Below are 14,089 nucleotides of genomic sequence, written 5' to 3'. Positions count from 1 at the left end.
GGGAGCCCCGATGGGATGCGATCAAAGGGGTAGACCGCGCGGTCACCGTAACTAGGGTTTCGTCGGAAATCGAGCATCGGATCTAGGGAATGGCCCCAAAACTTGTGTGTGTCCACATGGAATGCACAAAAGTGATTTGAGATGGTTCTATATCCAAGGCTACCCCCCCAGGTGTGTCCGGCTTCTCGGACAGGGGGTTCCTACACTTAGGCAGATTCTGCATGTATAGGGGGGAACTCCCTCGGAGTTGAACCGGAGAGAAACTTGAGATCATATGTGATGATCCTTGTTTCCAAATGTACATATGACCTAACCAAGCTCAAATGGAGGCATATGCCCACCGGGGGAGCCCCGATGGGATGCAGTCAAAGGGGTAGACCGCGCGGTCAACAGAACTAGGGTTTCGTCGGAAATCGAGCATCGGATGTAGAGAATGGCCCCAAAACTTGTGTGTGTCCACATGGAATGCACAAAAGTGATTTGAGATGGTTCTATATCCAAGGCTACCCCCCCAGGTGTGTCCGGCTTCTCGGACGGGGGTTCCTACACTTAGGCGGTCTGCATGTATAGGGGGGAACTCCCTCGGAGTTGAACCGGAGAGAAACTTGAGATCATATGTGATGATCCTTGTTTCCAAATGTACATATGACCTAACCAAGCTCAAATGGAGGCATATGCCCACCGGGGGAGCCCCGATGGGATGCAGTCAAAGGGGTAGACCGCGCGGTCAACAGAACTAGGGTTTCGTCGAAAATCGAGCATCGGATCTAGGGAATGGCCCCAAAACTTGTGTGTGTCCACATGGAATGCACAAAAGTGATTTGAGATGGTTTTATATCCAAGGCTACCCCCAGGTGTGTCGGCTTCTCGGACAGGGGTTCCTACACTTAGGCGATTCTGCATGTATAGGGGGAACTCCCTCGGAGTTGAACCGGAGAGAAACTTGAGATCATATGTGATGATCCTTGTTTCCAAATGTACATATGACCTAACCAAGCTCAAATGGAGGCATATGCCCACCGGGGGGAGCCCCGATGGGATGCAGTCAAAGGGGTAGACCGCGCGGTCAACAGAACTAGGGTTTCGTCGGAAATCGAGCATCGGATCTAGGGAATGGCCCCAAAACTTGTGTGTGTCCACATGGAATGCACAAAAGTGATTTGAGATGGTTCTATATCCAAGGCTACCCCCCCAGGTGTGTCCGGCTTCTCGGACAGGGGGTTCCTACACTTAGGCAGATTCTGCATGTATAGGGGGGATGTACGTGTGTTTAGAACCGGAGAGAAACTTGAGATCATATGTGATGATCCTTGTTTCCAAATGTACATATGACCTAACCAAGCTCAAATGGAGGCATATGCCCACCGGGGGAGCCCCGATGGGATGCAGTCAAAGGGGTAGACCGCGCGGTCAACAGAACTAGGGTTTCGTCGGAAATCGAGCATCGGATGTAGAGAATGGCCCCAAAACTTGTGTGTGTCCACATGGAATGCACAAAAGTGATTTGAGATGGTTCTATATCCAAGGCTACCCCCCCAGGTGTGTCCGGCTTCTCGGACAGGGGGTTCCTACACTTAGGCAGATTCTGCATGTATAGGGGGGAACTCCCTCGGAGTTGAACCGGAGAGAAACTTGAGATCATATGTGATGATCCTTGTTTCCAAATGTACATATGACCTAACCAAGCTCAAATGGAGGCATATGCCCACCGGGGGAGCCCCGATGGGATGCAGTCAAAGGGGTAGACCGCGCGGTCAACAGAACTAGGGTTTCGTCGGAAATCGAGCATCGGATCTAGGGAATGGCCCCAAAACTTGTGTGTGTCCACATGGAATGCACAAAAGTGATTTGAGATGGTTCTATATCCAAGGCTACCCCCCAGGTGTGTCCGGCTTCTCGGACAGGGGGTTCCTACACTTAGGCGGTCGCATGTATAGGGGGAACTCCTCGGAGTTGTGCAGGAGAGAAACTTGAGATCATATGTGATGATCCTTGTTTCCAAATGTACATATGACCTAACCAAGCTCAAATGGAGGCATATGCCCACCGGGGGAGCCCCGATGGGATGCAGTCAAAGGGGTAGACCGCGCGGTCAACAGAACTAGGGTTTCGTCAAAAATCAAGCATCGGATCTAGGGAATGGCCCCAAAACTTGTGTGTGTCCACATGGAATGCACAAAAGTGATTTGAGATGGTTCTATATCCAAGGCTACCCCCCCAGGTGTGTCCGGCTTCTCGGACAGGGGGTTCCTACACTTAGGCAGATTCTGCATGTATAGGGGGGAACTCCCTCAGAGGTGAACCGGAGAGAAACTTGAGATCATATGTGATGATCCTTGTTTCCAAATGTACCTATGACCTAACCAAGCTCAAATGGAGGCATATGCCCACCGGGGGAGCCCCGATGGGATGCAGTCAAAGGGGTAGACCGCGCGGTCAACAGAACTAGGGTTTCGTCGGAAATCGAGCATCGGATCTAGGGAATGGCCCCAAAACTTGTGTGTGTCCACATGGAATGCACAAAAGTGATTTGAGATGGTTCTATATCCAAGGCTACCCCCCCAGGTGTGTCCGGCTTCTCGGACAGGGGGTTCCTACACTTAGGCAGATTCTGCATGTATAGGGGGGAACTCCCTCGGAGTTGAACCGGAGAGAAACTTGAGATCATATGTGATGATCCTTGTTTCCAAATGTACATATGACCTAACCAAGCTCAAATGGAGGCATATGCCCACCGGGGGAGCCCCGATGGGATGCAGTCAAAGGGGTAGACCGCGCGGTCAACAGAACTAGGGTTTCGTCAAAAATCAAGCATCGGATCTAGGGAATGGCCCCAAAACTTGTGTGTGTCCACATGGAATGCACAAAAGTGATTTGAGATGGTTCTATATCCAAGGCTACCCCCCCAGGTGTGTCCGGCTTCTCGGACAGGGGGTTCCTACACTTAGGCAGATTCTGCATGTATAGGGGGGAACTCCCTCAGAGGTGAACCGGAGAGAAACTTGAGATCATATGTGATGATCCTTGTTTCCACATGTACCTATGACCTAACCAAGCTCAAATGGAGGCATATGCCCACCGGGGGAGCCCCCATGGGATGCAGTCAAAGGGGTAGACCGCGCGGTCAACAGAACTAGGGTTTCGTCGAAAATCGAGCATCGGATCTAGGGAATGGCCCCAAAACTTGTGTGTGTCCACATGGAATGCACAAAAGTGATTTGAGATGGTTTTATATCCAAGGCTACCCCCCAGGTGTGTCCGGCTTCTCGGACAGGGGGTTCCTACACTTAGGCGGTCTCGCATGTATAGGGGGAACTCCCTCGGAGTTGAACCGGAGAGAAACTTGAGATCATATGTGATGATCCTTGTTTCCAAATGTACATATGACCTAACCAAGCTCAAATGGAGGCATATGCCCACCGGGGGAGCCCCGATGGGATGCAGTCAAAGGGGTAGACCGCGCGGTCAACAGAACTAGGGTTTCGTCGGAAATCGAGCATCGGATCTAGGGAATGGCCCCAAAACTTGTGTGTGTCCACATGGAATGCACAAAAGTGATTTGAGATGGTTCTATATCCAAGGCTACCCCCAGTGTGTCCGGCTTCTCGGACGGGGGTTCCTACACTTAGGCGGTCTGCATGTATAGGGGGGAACTCCCTCGGAGTTGAACCGGAGAGAAACTTGAGATCATATGTGATGATCCTTGTTTCCAAATGTACATATGACCTAACCAAGCTCAAATGGAGGCATATGCCCACCGGGGGGAGCCCCGATGGGATGCAGTCAAAGGGGTAGACCGCGCGGTCAATGTAACTAGGGTTTCGTCGGAAATCGAGCATCGGATGTAGAGAATGGCCCCAAAACTTGTGTGTGTCCACATGGAATGCACAAAGGTGATTTGAGATGGTTCTATATCCAAGGCTACCCCCCCAGGTGTGTCCGGCTTCTCGGACGGGGGTTCCTACACTTAGGCGGGTCTGCATGTATAGGGGGAACTCCTCGGAGTTGAACCGGAGAGAAACTTGAGATCATATGTGATGATCCTTGTTTCCAAATGTACATATGACCTAACCAAGCTCAAATGGAGGCATATGCCCACCGGGGAGCCCCGATGGGATGCGATCAAAGGGGTAGACCGCGCGGTCAACGAGAACTAGGGTTTCGTCGGAAATCGAGCATCGGATCTAGGGAATGGCCCCAAAACTTGTGTGTGTCCACATGGAATGCACAAAAGTGATTTGAGATGGTTCTATATCCAAGGCTACCCCCCCAGGTGTGTCCGGCTTCTCGGACAGGGGGTTCCTACACTTAGGCAGATTCTGCATGTATAGGGGGGAACTCCCTCGGAGTTGAACCGGAGAGAAACTTGAGATCATATGTGATGATCCTTGTTTGCAAATGTACATATGACCTAACCAAGCTCAAATGGAGGCATATGCCCACCGGGGGAGCCCCGATGGGATGCAGTCAAAGGGGTAGACCGCGCGGTCAACGTAACTAGGGTTTCGTCGGAAATCGAGCATCGGATCTAGGGAATGGCCCCAAAACTTGTGTGTGTCCACATGGAATGCACAAAAGTGATTTGAGATGGTTCTATATCCAAGGCTACCCCCAGTGTGTGTCCGGCTTCTCGGACGGGGGTTCCTACACTTAGGCAGATTCTGCATGTATAGGGGGGAACTCCCTCGGAGTTGAACCGGAGAGAAACTTGAGATCATATGTGATGATCCTTGTTTCCAAATGTACATATGACCTAACCAAGCTCAAATGGAGGCATATGCCCACCGGGGGAGCCCCGATGGGATGCAGTCAAAGGGGTAGACCGCGCGGTCAACAGAACTAGGGTTTCGTCAAAAATCAAGCATCGGATCTAGGGAATGGCCCCAAAACTTGTGTGTGTCCACATGGAATGCACAAAAGTGATTTGAGATGGTTCTATATCCAAGGCAACCCCCTGTGTGTGTCCGGCTTCTCGGACAGGGGGTTCCTACACTTAGGCAGATTCTGCATGTATAGGGGGGAACTCCCTCAGAGGTGAACCGGAGAGAAACTTGAGATCATATGTGATGATCCTTGTTTCCAAATGTACCTATGACCTAACCAAGCTCAAATGGAGGCATATGCCCACCGGGGGAGCCCCGATGGGATGCAGTCAAAGGGGTAGACCGCGCGGTCAACAGAACTAGGGTTTCGTCGGAAATCGAGCATCGGATCTAGGGAATGGCCCCAAAACTTGTGTGTGTCCACATGGAATGCACAAAAGTGATTTGAGATGGTTCTATATCCAAGGCTACCCCCAGTGTGTCCGGCTTCTCGGACAGGGGTTCCTACACTTAGGCATTCTGCATGTATAGGGGGAACTCCTCGGAGTTGAACAGGAGAGAAACTTGAGATCATATGTGATGATCCTTGTTTCCAAATGTACATATGACCTAACCAAGCTCAAATGGAGGCATATGCCCACCGGGGAGCCCGATGGGATGCGATCAAAGGGGTAGACCGCGCGGTCCAACGAACTAGGGTTTCGTCAAAAATCAAGCATCGGATCTAGGGAATGGCCCCAAAACTTGTGTGTGTCCACATGGAATGCACAAAAGTAATTTGAGATGGTTCTATATCCAAGGCTACCCCCTGTGTGTGTCCGGCTTCTCGGACGGGGGTTCCTACACTTAGGCGGTCTGCATGTATAGGGGGGAACTCCCTCAGAGGTGAACCGGAGAGAAACTTGAGATCATATGTGATGATCCTTGTTTCCACATGTACCTATGACCTAACCAAGCTCAAATGGAGGCATATGCCCACCGGGGGAGCCCCGATGGGATGCAGTCAAAGGGGTAGACCGCGCGGTCAACAGAACTAGGGTTTCGTCGGAAATCGAGCATCGGATGTAGAGAATGGCCCCAAAACTTGTGTGTGTCCACATGGAATGCACAAAAGTGATTTGAGATGGTTCTATATCCAAGGCTACCCCCCCAGGTGTGTCCGGCTTCTCGGACAGGGGGTTCCTAAACTTAGGCAGATTCTGCATGTATAGGGGGGAACTCCCTCGGAGTTGAACCGGAGAGAAACTTGAGATCATATGTGATGATCCTTGTTTCCAAATGTACATATGACCTAACCAAGCTCAAATGGAGGCATATGCCCACCGGGGGAGCCCCGATGGGATGCAGTCAAAGGGGTAGACCGCGCGGTCAACAGAACTAGGGTTTCGTCGGAAATCGAGCATCGGATCTAGGGAATGGCCCCAAAACTTGTGTGTGTCCACATGGAATGCACAAAAGTGATTTGAGATGGTTCTATATCCAAGGCTACCCCCCCAGGTGTGTCCGGCTTCTCGGACAGGGGGTTCCTACACTTGGGCAGATTCTGCATGTATAGGGGGGAACTCCCTCGTACGTGAACCGGAGAGAATCTTGGGATCATATGTGATGATCCTTGTTTCCAAATGTACATATGACCTAACCAAGCTCAAATGGAGGCATATGCCCACCGGGGGAGCCCCGATGGGACGCAGTCAAAGGGGTAGACCGCGCGGTCAAAGGGGTAGATCTGCGGGGCTCCCGGATTAGGGTTTCGTCTACCGGGGGGAATATTAAGTTAAGATATGGTAAAAATATTTATGCGCATAGCTTGGGAATGTAGAAGATTAAAACAAATTTGCATGGACATATATAATTTAATAAATATAATTGACATTAATAAAATTTAAATACAAAAATCTTCACATAAGATGATATAATTATTCATAATACTTATTCCTATGAACTATATTAATATTTGTTATACTATAATCTGAGATTAATAAAATTTAGAAAATAATTTTATACCTATAATTGAGATTAAATATGAAGTAAAAGGAAAAAAAAGGTCTATGCCGAGGGCCACCCTCGGCGTATAGCCGGCCCTCGGCATAGGGGGGGCGCGCCGGACCGGTTAGAGGTCTTGGTCGAGCCAGACCAGCTAGCCAGACCAGCTAGCCCTAAACCCCCGCGCGCGTGCCCGAGCCCGAGCAGCCCCCGACCTCGTGCCCGCCGCCGCCTTGCTCGCCCGCCGGCCGCCTCCACCCCCTCCTCCTCCCCCAAACCCGCCCGTGCCGCCCCTCCCGCCGCCGCAGGCCCCTCCCCGCCGCCGCAGCCCCTCCCCGCCGCCACCCTCCTCCCCTCACTGCCCCGCCGCCCTCCTCCCCTCACTGCCCTCCTCCTCCCCTCACTGCCCGCCGCAGGCTCCGCCCCCGCCACCACCCTCCTCCCCTCACTGCCCCCGGCCGCCCTCCTCCCCTCACTGCCCTCCTCCTCCCCTCACTGCCCGCCGCAGGCTCCGCCCCCGCCACCACCCTCCTCTCCCCTGCCGTGCCGCCCCTCCTCCTCCCCTCACTGCCCTCTAGCCGGCCGCCCTCCTCTCCCCTGCCGTGCCGCCCCTCCTCCTCTCCCCTGCCGTGCCGCCCTCCTCCTCTCCCCTGCTCGGCCCCTCTTCCCTGCATAGGTAAGCTAGGGTTAGCTCCCTGTCTTTTATTTTTCTATTTGCTTTAATTGTTGTGTGAATTTGTTCAAATGTGATTCAAATGTGATTTGAAATAGTAATAGAAATAGAATAGTGGAAATTTGGAAGAAAAAAATAGAAATGAAATCGAAATGTGTAGTAGAAATAGAAATGAATTTGTTTAATAATGGAAATAGAAATTCAAATGTGAATTTGTTCTAACAATGTAATTTTGTTTTGATTGAAACAAAAATAGGCCATGTGGTGACCGCCTCGTCATGAGCACCCCGACGTGACGATCCCAGATCTTGACGCACTTCTTGACGGTCGCCGACATCGACACTCGGTTGTTGAACGACTTCCTCTACAGCCGAGGGTGAGCTAAAACATCGCCCCCCTTCTCCGCATTTTCTTATGTCACTAGATTCAATTTCCAAGTCAAGTTGCGTAACCTAGGTGTCACTTCCCGTCCGCGAGCGTTACGCGGATAAATATGCATTAGTGGTCCGCATATTTTGAACCGTAACGCTTGCGGCATTTACGGGACAGTCGGCGGATGCGTAGTTGTCTACGTTTTCCATGTTCTACTCCGGTCCGAGTCAGGATTTCGGCGGCGCCTCCCCGTTGTTCTCCGGATGCACATCCTCTCGGCTTTTTGCCGAGACGTGTATCGGGAGAGCAGCGGGGAGGTGCTGCCGAAATTCTGACTTGGACCGGGGTAGAGCATGGAGAACGTAGCCAACTACGGATCCGGCGGCTGCTAGGAGCCCACCTAGTAGAGATGTAGGTTGATGCATGCGTTTCGCCCGGTAAAATAAATAAAAATATGATGCATTTAATTTCCTATTTGATATAAATGCTATGTCTGTGGTTTGGCTCCCAATAAAGCAGAGGATGGCTGATAATGGATGGATGTACAATGAGCGTGTTAGTGCGACTGAGAAAACAGATGAGTGGACAAGGAAGACCCATTTTCTAGTGAATGAGTTAGCGCGTGGTACAAAGGGGCTGGTTCGGGCACTTTGCCCCTGTGTTCGCTGCGTGAAGCGTCAACGTCGTGGGAAGGATGAAATGTATAGACACCTTCTGCAATATGGGTATATGCATGGGTACGTCACGGAAATCGACTTTGATGAGCGCGAACGTGACAGAGGTGAGGTGATGCGGCAGCGGCTCAATGGCAATGCGTACGATGGAGTTAGAGACTTTCTAGATGATCTCGTCCATGCCGATGTCCCGGATTCGCCGCCAGAACCGGAGGCGCCGCCAGAACCGGAGGCGCCGCCAGAACCGGAGGAACCAGAGCCAACCGCGAAGGCCTTCTATGATATGATTGCCGCGGCTAAGAGGCCTCTGTACGAGGGCGCCGCGATTTCTCAGCTCGATGCCATCTCCCAATGTCTAGCCGACAAGACCCGGTACAACACCACCCGTGAGGGCTTTGAAGCAAGTCTGAAAACAACTGGTAACATGTTGCCCAAAGATCATTGTCTGCCTCAAAGCCTGCACGCGACGAGGAGAATTATGCCTTTTATTGTTAGTATCTTCATTTTATTATGTCAACATGCTTCTTAATTGCATTGTGCCTTTTATTCTTAGTATCTTCATTTTATTATGTCAACATGCTTCTTAATTGCATTGTGCCTTTTATTCTTAGTATCTTCATATAATATGTCTTTGTGCTTAACTGTTTTATTCTTCTCAATGCAGGTGACTGGACAATATGAGCAGCGGCAAGGCAGACTCCGAGAGCTTGCTTAAGACGCTGGCGCAGGTGAAGAGGAATATTCCTAGACCCACTAGACGGAGTGATCGAGCCCCGGTGCAAAATCCGCGTTACGCCGATGGTACCGATGGAGGACGAGGACGAGGAGGACGAGGTGGAGGTCGAGGACGAGGACGAGGAGGACGAGGTGGAGGACGAGGTGGCGGCGGGGTACACATGGACTTTGACGAGCCACCCTCCGCTTCTGGCGACGTGGCTCCTGAGTTGTACCTAGAGGGTCCGTCTAGTGGGGAGGTGGAGATGGAGACGGAGTCTACACACGAGTCGGACTCTAGGGCTGAGTTGGAGGTGATGGAGGATGGGGGTGCGCCGAAGCCCTTGAAGCTTCGTGGAGAAGCTGGAGTCCCCGATGCGAGGAAGGAGCCGAAGACCCATGATGACAAGGCCCTTATCATTCCTTCGAGCGATGAGTAAGTACTACTTCAGAAATTTCGAACATGTATTTTCATCTTGGGCATAATAAACAATTTGGCATGTGTACTAATGTGTGATTTATTTGCAGCAACTGGACATGGGATGCCAAGCCCCCCCGCATGCCTAACAGCTTGCTTGGGGCTCGATTAAGAAGTTCGCCCGGCAGATACACTCCCCTTAGCACGGTCCCCGGTGGCCCGACGAAGCTAGCCACTACTTGGGCGGACTATGAGGATGCCCCTGCCGTGAGCTTCGCGACATTCTTGAGGCTGTGACCACCAAGTTCTGGGTAAGGCATATATTTCTCGAGCACCGTTCATAGTTGATGACCCTAATGTGCTAACTCATGACTTTCACAACTGATTTATGCATGATTGAAGTGCTTCTATCGTGTGGACCCGGAGCATGACACGCAGGCGCGTCTCACTTTGCGTGGCGCTTGCGAGAGGTTGACACCGCAGCAGTGGTACAACCAAAAGTTCACCAGCGCTAGTGCCTTACGGGCTAACAAGGGTAAGAGGGTCAAGAAGGAGTACTTTGTTGGTAACGAGCCTACGGAGGAATGGGCAATGACCATTGAGGAGTACATGTCGGTGAGTAAAATGTCAATGAGATTCTACATTGCTGCTAAGTTTTCATTGAATTATCTTGAGCTGACTATTGCGTTTTCAGGTTTGTCCGGAGTGGGCCGAGCAGCATAGGGAGGCATGGGAGGAGCTGATTAGGGCGAGGTGGCTCAGGCAGGACGAGGAGTTTGCAGCCGTGTCGAGGCGTAACATGGAGAACCGAGGCACCGGTGGCACACACTGCGCGGGAAACCGCGACTACACCCGCTTCAAGGGGAAAAAGGTATGTATATACATGGAACGACCTTCATTCATTTCCCGCCATGTCTCATTTGTGGTACGCTTAACTTTTCTTTTCGCGATGCGGTGGCGAGGCACCACCGGTGGTGCTTCATGATGCCCGGATATATGACATGATGCGGACGAAGCAGAAGCCCAATCCCGCATTGCCTCAGCCACAGTACTACGGCAATGCCAAGGCCGCCAAGGAGGACTACTGCGACATGGTCAAGTCTCGTCACCCCGAGGTGGATGACCCCTTGAGCATTCCGGTCGACGAGGAGTCGTTGGTCCTGTCGGGGCACGGGCGTCCGCATGGCCGTTTCCCTTGGATGAATAAGGCGGTCAAGCCTACCCACTCCACGAGCTACACGCGCCTCAAGCATACCCTCACCGCCGACAGCCCCCAGCCTCGTCCACGGCCTGCTCGTCCACCCGCCTACGATGTAAGTTTCCTCATTTTCATCCTCTTTCCGGTTTTCCTTCCTACATGGCTAAGTGTTTACGAGATTCATTGTTTCTGAAATTGTAGCCTGACTTCGAGGCGGCCTTCGAAGCCTGCAATGAAGCGTATCAGCAGGCCGTTGCCCAGTGGAATAGGCAGAATACGGCCTATATGACGTATTTATCATTATGTCTGAATCTTCCTTCTCGCGCAAGTAGATGACAAGTCTCAGTTTGATGCTTTATTTCTGCAAAGCCTAACTTGTAACCTATCTTGCAGGAAATGATGATCTCTATGTCTACTGGTACACCGCCACCGGATCGAGTTACCATGGCGGGGGACATGCCTATCATGCCATCGAGGGCAGCTTTCGCTGCGACTTACTACGGATCCACACCGGAGGTAAGTTCTTTGCCAAACCGGTAGTTACCACTTTCCTTTGCCTCGCAAGTTGCTAACATGTAGGGAACACGTAGGGAACGGGATGGTCCGGGAACCAGGCATCGCCGGGTGGGCGCGAGGTCACACCGGTTCATGAAGGTGGTCGGTCTCCTGGGCGTTCTGCTGGTGCCTCTCCGTCGACTACTCCTGGGACTACTCCCGGTGCCTCTCCGTCGACTTCTCCTGGGCGTGCTACCGGTCCTTCTCCAGGTGGTTCTTCTGCAGCTTCTACCGGAGCGAAACCCCGGGCTCCTCGTTTCGCCAACGATGTGGGCGGACACACCCCGCCCGGGTCCTTCCTCCGCTAGTCGGCACCGGGCTTCTTGCTTGCCATCATTTGCTACCTACTACTATGTATTGGATGACATGGCACTCTCCTCTTGTATGCTACTACATGCACCATGTATGCTACTATGTGGATTTCATGCTATTTATGTGAATTATGGATGAATTTGGATGTATTTGTATGCTACTATGTGGATTTCATGCTATTTATGTGAATTATGGTGAATTTGGATGAATTTCGATGTATTTGGATGTATTGGACCTGCTGAACTGAATTTAGATGAATTGGAACCCAATTTTAATCGAAAAAACCAAATGGTAGGCCATACGCCGAGGGCAATGCCGTCGGCATAGGCCCCTGGCATGACCATATGGTCGAGCCTATGCCGAGGGGGTTGCCCTCGGCGTATGGCCTCACCTGGCAGCACCAGCGCGCGCCACGTGTCCCGCCCGTCGCCAGGAGGAGCTCTCTATGCCGAGGGCCTTGCCCTCGGCGTATGGCCTCACCTGGGAGCCTCGCCCGCGTGTGCCGCGTGTCCACTGCATGGCCATGCAGACGCCGAGGGCCCGGCCGTCGGCGTAGACGCCGAACGTGGCAGCCTCGCGTCTGGCCACGTCGCCCCACGGCCCCCAGATGGCGTGGATACGCCGAGGGGGAAGCCGTCGGCGTCTGGATCACCTCCGTTAACGGCGACGGCGCTCCGTGGCCAGACGCCGACGGCAACGACGCCGAGGGTCTTCTTCCCCGTCGGCATAGAGCGAGGACGCCGACGGCTACTTCTACGCCGAGGGCGGGCCGGGCTACGCCGAGGGACCTGGACGCCGACGAGGTACGCCGAGGGCTGCCGTCGGCGTAGCCTACGCCGAGGGCCAGGCGTGGCTACGCCGAGGGCAGCCGGCCGTCGGCGTCTAAGTCGATTCCTGTAGTGGGTGGAGCAGTCCCTGGAGTCTCTTGACAAGGAGGAGCAGCGCGCCAGAAGAAGAAAGAGGTTGTATGTGTCAGAAAGAAGCACGAGGCCTCTCCGCGTGGAGCTATTCAGGCATTACGTTGTCTAGAGTTTCCTGTAGAACAGTTCGACAAGATTGGGCATATTTGGGAAGTCTCCGTGGCAAGGCTCGAGACCTTAGAGGATGGGGCATCAAGCTCCAGGAAGGGCGGAGCCGCCGCTACCGACATCATCGTCACCTCTAACGACGAGGAGGACGTCTGTTGCTTACTGAGTAGCGAGAAGTTAATAATTAGCTAGTGTGTATTGAGTAGTTATTATTAACTATGTCATTTGTTAAGTTGGTGGTATTTTGTAACAGGTAGCTAGGACAACCAAGTTTGATTGGAGCCCTTCCAATCTATAACCAAATATTATGAACTATGTTTCATTATACATATCTCGGTCTGTAATTGTACGTTGTCTATATGATGGGAAAATAGATGGATAATCAATTGTTTTGACATCACCTTCTTGTTGTCCCGTAAAAAACGTTTCATTCAAGAATAGCGTGTGAGATCTCAAGAATCGCTTACGATTAATACAGAAAAATCGATGTGCGAACAAAACCATCTCACATAATTCTCGATAAATGCCCGTGTGCAACCTTAAGTATCGCACACTATTAAAAGCGTTTGGAATATTTTTCGCCCATTAGGGCCCAACAAACTTAACCCTGCCAACTAAACAGTATATATTTGGACTAGCAGTGATCACTCCACTCGACAGCCACCTCACATCTTTTGGAGCACAGAGTACATCTGTTACCATGAAAACTCACCTGCTCAGGAAGGCCGATGCAAGATCTTTTGGGGTGCTTTACCGGCAATTTAAATTGCAATTGCAATTGCAATTACATCACCGGCGGCCTTTCCGCCCTTGACTCGTGCATCTCCGATTCGACAAATGTCGGAGATCCCGGCGATTACGCCGGTCAACCCAGCTCGTCCCTGCTCTCCACCGTGGCCAACGCCATCCGCGTGCTCGCCCTTGATAAGGTATACATACTTATTATTCATGTAACTTCTATTTATAATTTGGATCTACATGTAACTCCTCCTACTTGTAGCTGAGATCTATGTTTTACATATGGATGGATTGGCTTTGTTTGGAACGGATCTATTTATCTATATCTCTTATAAAGCAAAACCCCACTAGAGGGTCATTTAAGTTGTCTATCTCAACATGCAAGCTATCCACATCATCCATTCTATTAGCCATCCAATTGTCCATGTCATCCTCCACTAACATTCAATAATACTCTACATGCAAGCCACATCATCTATTTTTTAAACCATCCAATTATCCACATCATCCACTTTTAGCCGCCAACTACATAACCATTTCAAGTCAGTTTTTTTTTAAGTTAGCCTCTTCTGTTTACGCCAATTTAATTCTGCATGTTCCT

General features: G+C 51.5%; 2 long non-coding RNA genes across 2 annotated transcripts; both read left to right on the top strand.

Moving 5' to 3' along the window:
* Positions 1-7,335: 7,335 nt before the first annotated feature.
* On the top strand, positions 7,336-9,823 carry LOC139833249 (uncharacterized). The gene is made up of 4 exons (XR_011748656.1): positions 7,336-7,482; positions 7,736-7,855; positions 9,190-9,675; positions 9,768-9,823. It is a non-coding gene; the product is annotated as an uncharacterized lncRNA (long non-coding RNA).
* A 1,461-nt stretch (positions 9,824-11,284) lies between these two features.
* Positions 11,285-11,931, top strand: LOC127312305 (uncharacterized). Its single transcript, XR_011748503.1, has 2 exons — positions 11,285-11,371; positions 11,446-11,931. It is a non-coding gene; the product is annotated as an uncharacterized lncRNA (long non-coding RNA).
* The last annotated feature ends 2,158 nt before the right edge of the window (positions 11,932-14,089 follow it).

This window comes from Lolium perenne, chromosome 7, assembly GCF_019359855.2.
Source record: "Lolium perenne isolate Kyuss_39 chromosome 7, Kyuss_2.0, whole genome shotgun sequence".
NCBI lineage: Eukaryota > Viridiplantae > Streptophyta > Magnoliopsida > Poales > Poaceae > Lolium > Lolium perenne.
The sequence above is the reverse complement of the archived record's forward strand: the minus strand, read 5'-3'. Positions and strand labels throughout refer to the sequence as shown.